The following is a 10,937-nucleotide window of genomic DNA, read 5'->3' on the forward strand; positions in this document are numbered from 1 at the left end:
GTCCTTTGATCATTAGGTATTTGTACTGATCTCCCTCAGGGTTTCTCAACCCCACCAGCACGGTAGAATTACCTGGGGGTGCTTTAGAAAACAAAAATGTTGATGCATGGGCCCCCTCCCTGAAATTTGACTTCATGGGTCTGGGGTGGACCCAGGCTTTAGCATTCTTTCACTGGGCGGCCAGGGATGAGAAGCACTGGTGCAGATGTCACCACTGAGTGCGTCCAGGTCAGGCCCACACTCAGAGTGGGGCCTCCTGGCCTTCAGACTTCCCAACTCCAAAAACCCTGAGAACGGCTTTGGCAGATCTCCAGGAGCAGTTGGACTCCCTGAGGCTGGAGCTGAAATGTGTTTCCCAGGCATCCACTCTGTAGCAGAGGCCAAAGTTTCCAACAGGAAGGGAGGGTGAGGCTTCTGTTTGTTTCCAAAGAGCCAACTGGCCTTCCAAGCCGGTGATGGCCACCCTGAGCCCCACCGGCAGGAGAACAGGAATCAGCGGGAACTGCAGGCGTTTCCTATCGACTCCACAAGCCTGGTAGGGGGCCTCAGTGGAGGTGGCACCATCTCCTGCAACGCTGGCCCTCAGAAGTGGAGGAGGGCCCAGCTATGCACAGATTGGGGACCTGGCCTACAGGTCCTCTCTTACCGGCAAAATGGAGGTGAAGATTCCTGCCCCTGTGAGGGTTTTCAGATAAGTCACCTCAGCGCGGGGACAGTTTTCAGTAAACATTCTCTTCCTCCTGTTTTGCTAGTAACTCCTTTCACAAATTTAGGGAAAATCTCCAAATATGGGCTTCACAACTCCCTGTCTGTCCACCCCCACCTCCCTAACCCACGGCTTTGGGGAAGACCTTGAAGCCATATCTGAGGCCCTGTGTGAGGAAGGTCAGGCTGACGAACCGGGCAGTGGCCTCCCTGCTGCAAGGGAAATGATGTGGATTAACAAAAGGGTACCCAGCCAACCTTCCCTGGGACTGACTGAGCAGCAGAAATATAGCCTTGAGCCTGGGGAGGATTTAGAACTATAGGAAGAATTTCCTGACAAATGACAATGTTGCCTTAAAGGACTCGTGAGAGTCTGTGAAAGTTGGAGATTCGTCCTGAGCACCTGACCCTGTCACCACCAAGCAGCGTTGTTCCCATTTGACAGCTGAGAAAACTGAGGCTGAGAGACATTCAATAACTTGGTGAAGCAGCCACCTCAAGAGGCAGGGAGGGGGCTGCAATCTGAAAGACAAGCAGTTAAAAGTAGTGGGGCAATCCCTCCTGCCTTTTGACTGTAACATCCCAGGATTTCGTGGGTTTTTTTTATTTTAAGCCTTGCGACCAGAGCCCTGGAGAAGCCACACTTAATCCTAGGGTTTGGGCATTAAATCCAAGGGGAAAGTGTCCTTGAAATGCTGCGCACTCTTCTTCCTTTAAATCCCCATCATGTTCGAGGAAACTATGAAGGTAACCAGGGTTTACTGGAAGGTCTTTTCCGGCCAAAATTAGGGCAAGCTAGAGACTGCCCAAGGTCTCGAGAAATACAGCAGAGGGCGAGGCGCCACGAGACGGCCCTTTCTTGGATTTAGGCATGGACAATTCTCTTTTGGGATTCTCCCGGCACCTCTCTTGTAGCGTCACGAGATTCCCGGTGTGGAAGCTACGTTTTACGGATTAGGAAACTTGAGGCTGGACAGCAGTATCTCTGGGAAACTGTGTCTGGATCGGACTCCCTAAGTTCCCTACCCCCGTCGCGTCGCAGAGGCACGCCCGACCACCTACTGCGGACGGGAGCCCTAACCCGGCCGCACTCCCAGGCCAGGCCCTCCCGGCTGCAGGGTGGCCCGGGCCGCGGCGGGGCGAACAGGCGGCACCGTCTCGGTGCGCGCGCACACGCCCGAGCCAGAGCCCGGGGGGGCGGGGGTAGGGGAGCCGGAGCGCCTGGGAGGAGCCCATTTCCCTTCCCCCCCCCTCCCCTGGGAACCCGCCGCCGGGAGAGGGGGCGGCCGCTGCCCTCCCCACCCCGCCCGGCCGCCAGGTGCCCAGAAACCCGGCCTCCCCCTCCCGCCCACGCGCCTGTTCCCGGCGCTGCCCGCGTCTCGCCGGTCACGTCTCCCTATTCGGCTCCAAAGTGCGAGTCAGCCGCTGCCCGGCCGACCCCGCCGAGAGGCGGGGGCCGGGGGAGGGCGGGGCGGGGGCGGGAGGGGGAAGGGGGAGGGGAGGCGGCCCGGCCGGGCGGGGCCGTGCGCTTGGCCCACCCCCACCCCCCATCCCGCGCGGCGCGGGGCGCGACTGCAGGGGCCGGACCCCGCCCGCCGCGCCCCAGTCGGCCCCGGCCCACAGGGCGAGGCGCGGGCGAGGCCGCAGCGGGCGGGGGGCGGAGCGGGGGAGGCCCCGCCGGGGAAGCCGCGAGGCCGCGCTTCTCGAGCGGCGCGCGGGCCGGTGTTGCTGGGGAGAAAAGCGCCGCCGCGGCCCCGCCCCGAGCCCCGCGGGCGCTGCGCCCTCTCCTGGTGCGGCCTCGTAACTGCACGCGGACCCCACCTGCACCTACGGCGACGAGTAGCCTCGGGAGGCAGAGGGCTGCTCGGGTCTGGGCAGTAGAAACTACTGGTAACTTAAAGTCCATCATTCTTTTTCAAAGAAAAAAAAAAAGAATTCAAAACTGAGTCCTGGACATTGCAGGCAAATGTGGAAATGTGGAGGAAAAGAAATAACTCATAGTGCCTGTATCCAGAAACGAACACTGTTAGAGTTTTAGCGTCTACCCTTTCAGTGCTTCATATCGGCAAATCTCTATGTGTGCATTCTTTATGGAATAAAAAATACAGGGCGCCTGGGTGGCTCAGATGGTTAAGCGTCTGCCTTTTGCTCAGGTCATGATCCCAGGGTCCTGGGATGAGCCCGAGCCCCGCATCCTGCATCCTGCATCCTGCATCCGGCTCCCTGCTCAGCGGGGAGTCTGCTTCTCCCTCTCCCTCTACTGCTCCCCCTGCTTATGCTCTCTCTCTCTGTCAAATAAATAAAAATCTTTTAAATTTTTTTTTTAAAAAATAGGGGCGCCTGGGTGGCTCAGATGGTTAAGTGTCTGCTTTCGGCTCAGGTTATGATGCCAGGGTCCCCCGCATCCGGCTCCTTGCTCCGCAGGAAGCCTGCTTCTCCCTCTCCCACTCCCCCTGCTTGTGTTCCCTCTTTCGCTGTGTCTCTGTCAAATAAATAAAATCTTTTAAAAAATATTTTTTAAATAAAAAATACAATATTGTCAGCTTCATGAACACAGAGGCCTTATTTTATTCACTGCTGTGTCTAGAACACTGGCAGTATTCTAGATGCTCAGAAACCCTCTGTTTCTGTCTACATGGGATCATGCTTTACACACTGTCAGGATCATCACTGTTCTCACTTAATTTTCTTTTATGATCCACTGACTCCATAGATGTATCTAAGAGATTGATGATAAAGGGTCCACTAGCCCCCTTAGCTAGAATCTGAAGGCAGATGTGTTTGGGATTCAGAATTATTCACCGTACACATACAAGGTACGCCCCACACTCAGAGTCTGGACAACACCCTGCAATGAAACACACCAGATTCCTGCAGCAAAGTGTGTGGCTCTTCACACCAAGTAGGACAAACAAACACTGTAAACAGCTGCAGGTCAGCGTAGTCAACTTTTGAGGCCGAAGGAGTTTTCACCAAACTAAACTCAAAACTTTGGGTTTCCAGAGCATTTTGAAGTTTGAATTTGTAGAGACTGTGGACTTGCATTAACCTCTGGTAACACCCGAGGGTATGATGACATGAGTCTCTGCTATGAGCTTGTGCTTTTCCATTTGCTTTTCTCTTGCACACTTGGTGTGCACAGTAACTCCGGGTAATTGAAGTGCCAACTGATTAGATGTGATTGAATGTGGAGTGTGGGGTGTGAAGGGGTGGGATTTGGTTGGGTTAGACTTTCGGATGTGGTCACGCCTCCTTCCCTACTCCCAGCTGCCACCTTCAAACCAATAGACATTAGCACTTGGTGGTTGCATCTTCTTCCAGGATCCAGCTTGACCCCGTGGACTCCACCGGGGGAATCTGAAAGAGAGGAGCCAAACTCCCCAGAAACGCCCCCACCCCCAGAGCACTACCATGACAAAAAGGACACTACCATAACTTCTCAAGAAGGGTATGGGAGCCAAGACTTTCATATGTGTAGCCTTTGTGCTGGGTCTCTCTCCGAGCTCCAGACTGAATATCCAACCTCCTACTGACATCCCCACTTGATTCCCACCCCAAATTTACCTCAAATGCAACATGTCCAGGACCACACTCACACACCTCCCCTCAAAACCTGGTTCCTCTTCTGTTGTGACCCATGTCAGGCATCAAACCCGTCATGCCCCCAGTTACGCAAGCTATACCTACATCTTCCCCATTTCTCCTAGGATAAAAAATGGAAATCCATGAAGAGGCCTGCAGAGCTCTGCCTGGTCTGGCTCTGCCCTGCATGGTGCTTGCATCGTGAGTCGCCATGTTCCAGGGCACGCTGGCCTTCTTCCTTCATCTTAGGCCCTTTAGCACCCTGTGCTTCTCCTCCACAGCTGTCACTCTCGTGTTTTGTGTGTGTGTGTGTGTTTTAAGAATTTATTTGAGAGAGAGATTGAGAGAATGAGTGGGAGGAGGAGCAGAGGGAGAAGCCAACTCCCTGAGGAGCAGGGAGCCCGATGCGGGGCTCGAACCCAGGACCCTGGGACCATGACCTGAGCCGAAGGCAGACGCTTAATGGACTGAGCCACCAGGCGCCAGAAAGACTCTCGTAGTCTTAGCTGTATCTGCTGACCCGACCCACGCCTGTCCCCTCAGGGGACTGTCATGTCTGGGCTGCCTATAACGGTGTTGCCAGCCCCTGGCCCAGGGCCTGCAGTAGGTGCTTCATCAACGTGCAAGTGAACGAATGTCGGCTCCCTTTGGCTCACCCATCTCAGGACAAGCCCAGGAAGAGAACCAGAAGCAGAGGAAGGAGGGGATGTTTGTGAGTTCCAACAAAGAGCATCTGTTCTGTGCCAGGCTCTGGGGACAGAAAAAAGATGCAGCCCTGTCCTCAGGAGCTACTGAAACAAGGCATCCCGAGCAACCAATTCAGTGACTGCCTTCAAGATCTTCGTGTTTAAATCACAAAAACAAACCCAAGCATCTAGCAAAACTGCAGCCACACAGGGACCTTTCCCCCACAGATAAAAGGTCCCTTCTTTGAGCCGGAACCGAGCAGCAAAAATCCCTTCTCCCCACCAACCAGGCCTAATTGCTCCCGGCTGTGTGAGTGCCTCAACCACCTGACCCTTCAAAGCCCCATCCTCACCCCTCTCAGATCCACAGGCTCTGAAGGCTTGCCTGGTGTGGGAGTTCCTCAGGTGCATCCAGCTAAGTAAACTTGGCTTTGTGTGGCCATAGGCATGTCCTTGGTGAGCCTGACATTCCAGCTTGAAGAAGTTCAAACCCCACCTGGAAAAAGTCACCCTCAAAGTGTAACCACCACACATCTCTTGAATATTCTGTTCTTTTAGCCTTTCCTTACCTTGTCTCACGCCCGGGGAACAGCGGTTCACATTGCGCTCAGGGCTCCAGAAGTTGTCGCGGCCCCTGGAAACCTGTAGTTTGTGTGGGACTTGTTACTCCTAGGAGTGGGTGTATGGGAGAGCGCGGGGCAAGTGAGGCAGGGATCCCCTCTTCCTCCTAGCTCCTCCCCACTTCAAAACCACTGTAGCAATGCAAAGGACAGGGAGGCGCGGGCGCTTGTGAGGTTCAGAAACATGACAGAACCTAAGAATTTAATACTAAGTGAAATCAGCTAGGGCACCCGGAGACCGTTTGCGGTAACTTCCAAGGCTCTAAGCATAAAGGTAATCCACGGGCGCCACCTAGTGGGGATACCTGTCACTGCCGCCCACCCCCGGAACTCTTTTGAAGCAGCCGCGCACAGCGTGAGATACCTGAGTTTTTCCGCACGAAGAGCGGGGCCGCCTGTACCCTGGTCAGAGAGAATTTCTGAGCTTAATTACCCCTGGGGCGGTGCTCCGCGCAGTAAAAAGGAAGCCAAGAAAGTCTCACTCATAACCTATAGATGCTTTGAATTTTGTGAAAATTTTTTTAAGATTTTATTTATTTGAGAGAGAGAGAGCGCGCGCGCATGAGAGGGGGGAGGGTCAGAGGGAGAAGCAGACTCCCTGCTGAGCAGGGAGCCCGATGCGGGACTCGATCCTGGGACTCCAGGATCATGACCTGAGCCGAAGGCAGTCGCTTAACCAACTGAGCCACCCAGGCGCCCCAAATTTTGTGAAATTTTTTAAAGACGTGTTTCCCTTTAACCTGGCCGCTAGGAGCCTCAGCGCTAAAATGGGGGTCAATCTTTAACAGGACATTATAATGATCACTTTTGTACTAACCTCACCTACGTTTTATCTAATTTTTAAAGCCCCCCCCCCCCAATTTATTGCCATTTTCCTTATCTAGTTTCTATCTTATAGGAAATTTATTTTTCCAAATTTTTGGAAAAAGTGGAGTCATCAGTTACTTCACACAGGATCTCCATTAGCTTCCTAAACATCTTACCCAGGAGTCATCAGGAGTGAAAGGGTTCAGAGCCCCAGGATGCAGCAAGCTAAAATCCAGTGAGCAGGAACCTGCGAGACGATAAAGGCTATCACGTATTGAACGTTTCCTATATACTGGACAATTTTCTAAGCACTAAATGTAAAATTCACTGCATTCTTACAATCCAATTTCTGTAGGTGAGCAAATAAAGCTCAGAGGCTTGGGGCAATTTTCTATACAGCAATAAATAACTAATATGCACTTTTTATGGAAGAGGTGACTGAGGCTCAGAGAGGTTAGGTGATTCATCCAAGGTCACACAGCTTGGATGTGTGGACTTAGGATGGAAGTAGGATGTCCCAAGTCCATGTTGTTGTTTTTTTTAAGATTTTATTTATTTATTTGAGAGAGAGAGAATGAGAGATAGAGAGCACAAGAGGGAAGAGGGTCAGAGGGAGAAGCAGACTCCCTGCCGAGCAGGGAGCCCGATGTGGGACTCGATCCCGGGACTCCAGGATCATGACCTGAGCCGAAGGCAGTCGCTTAACCAACTGAGCCACCCAGGCGCCACAAGTCCATGTTCTTAATCACTAGGCTCTACTGAGGCTTCATGAGCTCTGAGTCAGGCATCAGCCAAAGCCAGAGTGGGAAAAGCATGGCTCCAAGCTTCAGGGTCACAGGATGGAAGAGGAATTTGCCAGCAGAGAGAGCTGGGTGGGGGGAGGGGGGTTGCTGGGTGACACAGAATCACCTGCAGTTGCTTGCTAGGTGATTGGGGTTGTGTGGACATGACACAGTTGTTTACTTCTGCCCAGCGCAGCATCCTGGATGAGCGATATGAGGCTCAGACCACTTAATATGCCAGATCTAAAGATCAAGAGGGAGCTGGTTTGTCTCTCAGACATTATCTAGAAGTCAGTTGAAAGTCTAGTTGGCTCCCTGGAATGGAAGTGCCATTTGGGCAGGGATTTAGGGCTATTTTGTTTATTGTCCTACTGTTAAAATAGTGCCTGGCCTCTAAATATCAAAAGATACTTGGAGAATGAGTGAACAATCAAATGAATAAATGATAAAGTTTAACCCTCCCTCAGGCATTGCCGTGAAAGAATCAAGCTACGTGAAAGGTGCTGAGAGATCTCACGGGAGGGGTAGCAAGATCGTGCCTAAGGCCAACCGAGGCCTGCCTAGAAAGCACAGATCCCAAACAGAACTGCGAAGGGAGATTGTAAAGTAGATTAATCATTCAATCAGAACAGTTTCAGAAGCTCACTTTGCAGCCACAAGGATGGTGGCCTGAGAGGGGTTCCTGGTAGCAAAGAGACCAGCTAGAAACTATTGAAATAGTCCAGTTAAGAGACAGGAAGTCAAGGCGCCTGGGTGGCTCAGTCGGTTATGCATCTGCCTTTAGCTTGGATCATGATCCCAAGGTCCGAGTCTCGAATCGGGCTCCCTGCTCTGTGGGGAACCTGCTTCTCCCTCTGCCTCCGCCCCCCTCCCTCCTGTCTCTCATGAATAAAGAAAATCTTTTAAAACGAGACAGACAGACAGACAGGAAGTCAAACTGACAAGTCTTTTTTTTTTTTTTTTTAGAGGGGCAGGGAGGGGCAGAGGAAAAGGGAGATAAAGAATCCTAAGCAGGCTCCACACCCAGTGCAGAGCCGGACCTGGGGAGACATCATGACCTGAGCCGAAATCGAGTCGGTCGCTCAACCAACTAAGCCACCCAGGTACCCCCAAACTGGCAAGTCTCTAGAACCAGGCATGATTTGTAGTGTGCCCTTTGCCCTCACATGGGTGTCTGGGTAGGTTTGATGCTGTGTATACTCTGGGTCATGCAATGTGGGTCAGCAGGCTAAAGCTGGGAATGGTGAGTGAGGTACAAGGAAATGGGTGAGGGCCTTCTGAGCTGCTGGTCTGGGAACAGAGTTATGCGGAGAGGAAGGTTTAACATGCTGAGAACAAAAAGGGGACACTCTTAAGGAACTAGTTCTTAGACATGCTTTCATGCCCTCAGTTGCCCTCTGGGCTACGCGATGGAGGTCTGAACCCCGGGCTTCACTCTCCCCTAGAGAACCATTTGGAGAGTTGCAAAGTAGCCACACACCTTTGGTACAATTTGAATCTACCATTTCCAGGCTCCTGAATCACTGTGCCAGTGTCCCCGAGGACTCACCTGAGGGGTGGACTGACTTCAGACTGTCTCCCTGGATTTTCTTCTCCAAGTCATAGCCCACCTGTAATACTTGAAAGCAGTTCCCTGCTCTAGGTGAGAAAAAAATGATTGGAAGTGGCAGAAGTAAAATGCTGGGCACTCGTGTTAATGAAGTTATGCTTTTCCAAGGGAGGAGAAAGGGGGTTGGAATGTTGGAATGAAAACAGAGGTGTCTAGAAGGCAGTGTTACCGAATATTAAAAGCAGTTATGGAGAGTTTTCAGGTTGAGTTTTAAAAACGGTCTTCTTTATACTTTTCTGTATTACTGCAATTTTTATAACAAAATAATTTCATAATAGGAAAAAAACAAGATTTCTCTATAGGAAAAAAGGAAGATAAAGATAAAAGAAGGAAAACTGGAACATTTAATAAGCAAAGAAAGGGAGGGTGCAGAAGAAAGGAGCAGCCACTGAGAGGGAAGGAGTGGACAGGCAGGGACCACCAAGGCAGTCAGGCCAGGGGTCCAAGGTCCAGATATTGCCCCATTCTGAATGGCAGCATACCTGTTGGTTTGCGCTTTGTCCCACCAAATTTCATACTGAAGTCCTAATGCTCAGTACCTCAGAATACGACCTTATTTGGAAATAGGGTCATTGCAGATGTAATTAAAACTAACATAAGGTCATTAGGGTGGAGCCTAATCCACTATAACTGGTGTCCTTATAAAAGGGGAAATTTGGGCACAGACATATATACAGGGAGAACACCATGTGTACGTGAGAATGGCCATCTACAAGGCAAGGAGAGAAGGAAAAGACCCTTCCCTCACGGCCCTCACAAGTCACTAACCCTTAGAATGCCTTGATCTTGGAATTCTAGCCTCTAGAACTGAGACCATAAACTGTTGTTGAAGCCCCCCAGTTTGTGGTACTGTTACCGCAGACCTAGCAACGAATACACATCTTGGCAGAAACTATGGTTCTGACCTTAGACATTAAATATAGCCCTAAAAATCAATCAACCAAACCAAACCGACATAGTATAGCCTTTTTAAGGACTGAGCACTGGGATCCTCCTCCAAGGTCTTCTGCAGGGCTGAGCACTTCCAGCCAACATTCTGCATGTGGCTGTGTCCAAGAAACCCAAGCTAAGACAATGACACAGGTTTAGCAAGTGTTGTGCTGGAATCCCTGCTCTGACCTGCTCTAGCCGTAAAATCTTGGGCAAATTCCTTAACCTATCTGGTTGTTTATTTCTTCAAACGCAAAACAAGGAAATTAGAGGAGAAAAATCTCTAGGACACTTACAGCTTCTCATTTGTGTGTCACACAGCAGTGCCGTGTGTGGAGATGTTAGTCCTTGACTGCATGGCTTAAGGCTGGGCTTTATTTCCAATGTCTGTGTCCTGTTTAATTTGCTCAACTGCCACCAAATTGCTGTCATTGGAAAGTGGGGTTGCTGATGGTGAAGGCTTGATATGAAATCCTTTATTGGTACTTTTTTCAATTCTACTCCCTCCTGACGGAGTGATGTAAGCTCTACAACGTTTTGAGACTGCTTTGTTCCAAGGTGATTGGTTTTATTAGGGACCACTGCTAACAAAACATGAACTTCATGGTACTTAGTATTTTTGTCTTCTAGAAACATTAGTGAAAGCAGAATGCAACACCCAGGTGAATCAAGCTTAGGATTATACAAAAATGCACATTCCTCAAACACCTACCAGCCACCTCAGTTCACCGTTAGGAGTCACACCCATCCACAACTGGTGTTAGAACTTTCTAATTTCAGATAACCCTTCTTCCATCACTTCACAAGTCTGCAACCCTCTCAATTCCACAAACCTTGGGTCTTTCTCCAAGTGCTATGGTTTGTTCCACTTGTGTATTTAACTAAGTGTAAAACTGTACTGAAGTTTTAATGTTACTATTCATATAATAATGTTGCACTCACAGTGTTGTGCTCTGAACCCAACATTTTCCAACAACCTGTGGTGCAACTTCAGAGTGTTACCCTTTTTAGGGAAGCAGGTCAAATTATAGCAACACTGACTGTACATAAAAGGGAGGGGACAGAGCATCATCCTACTTGGGAATGTTTTCCTCAATGTGAACTTCTCTCATCCAGCTTTACACTCCAATGCCCTCCCCCCTTCGGTCTAACTCTAAACCCAGTTCTTATCCAGGCAACATGAAGGGAACACTCATCCATTTTTAAATGATGCTTT

Source organism: Callorhinus ursinus, unplaced genomic scaffold, assembly GCF_003265705.2.
Source record: "Callorhinus ursinus isolate GAN/ISIS: 27379988/994484 unplaced genomic scaffold, GSC_fseal_2.0 scaffold5, whole genome shotgun sequence".
NCBI classification, from domain to species: Eukaryota; Metazoa; Chordata; class Mammalia; order Carnivora; family Otariidae; genus Callorhinus; species Callorhinus ursinus.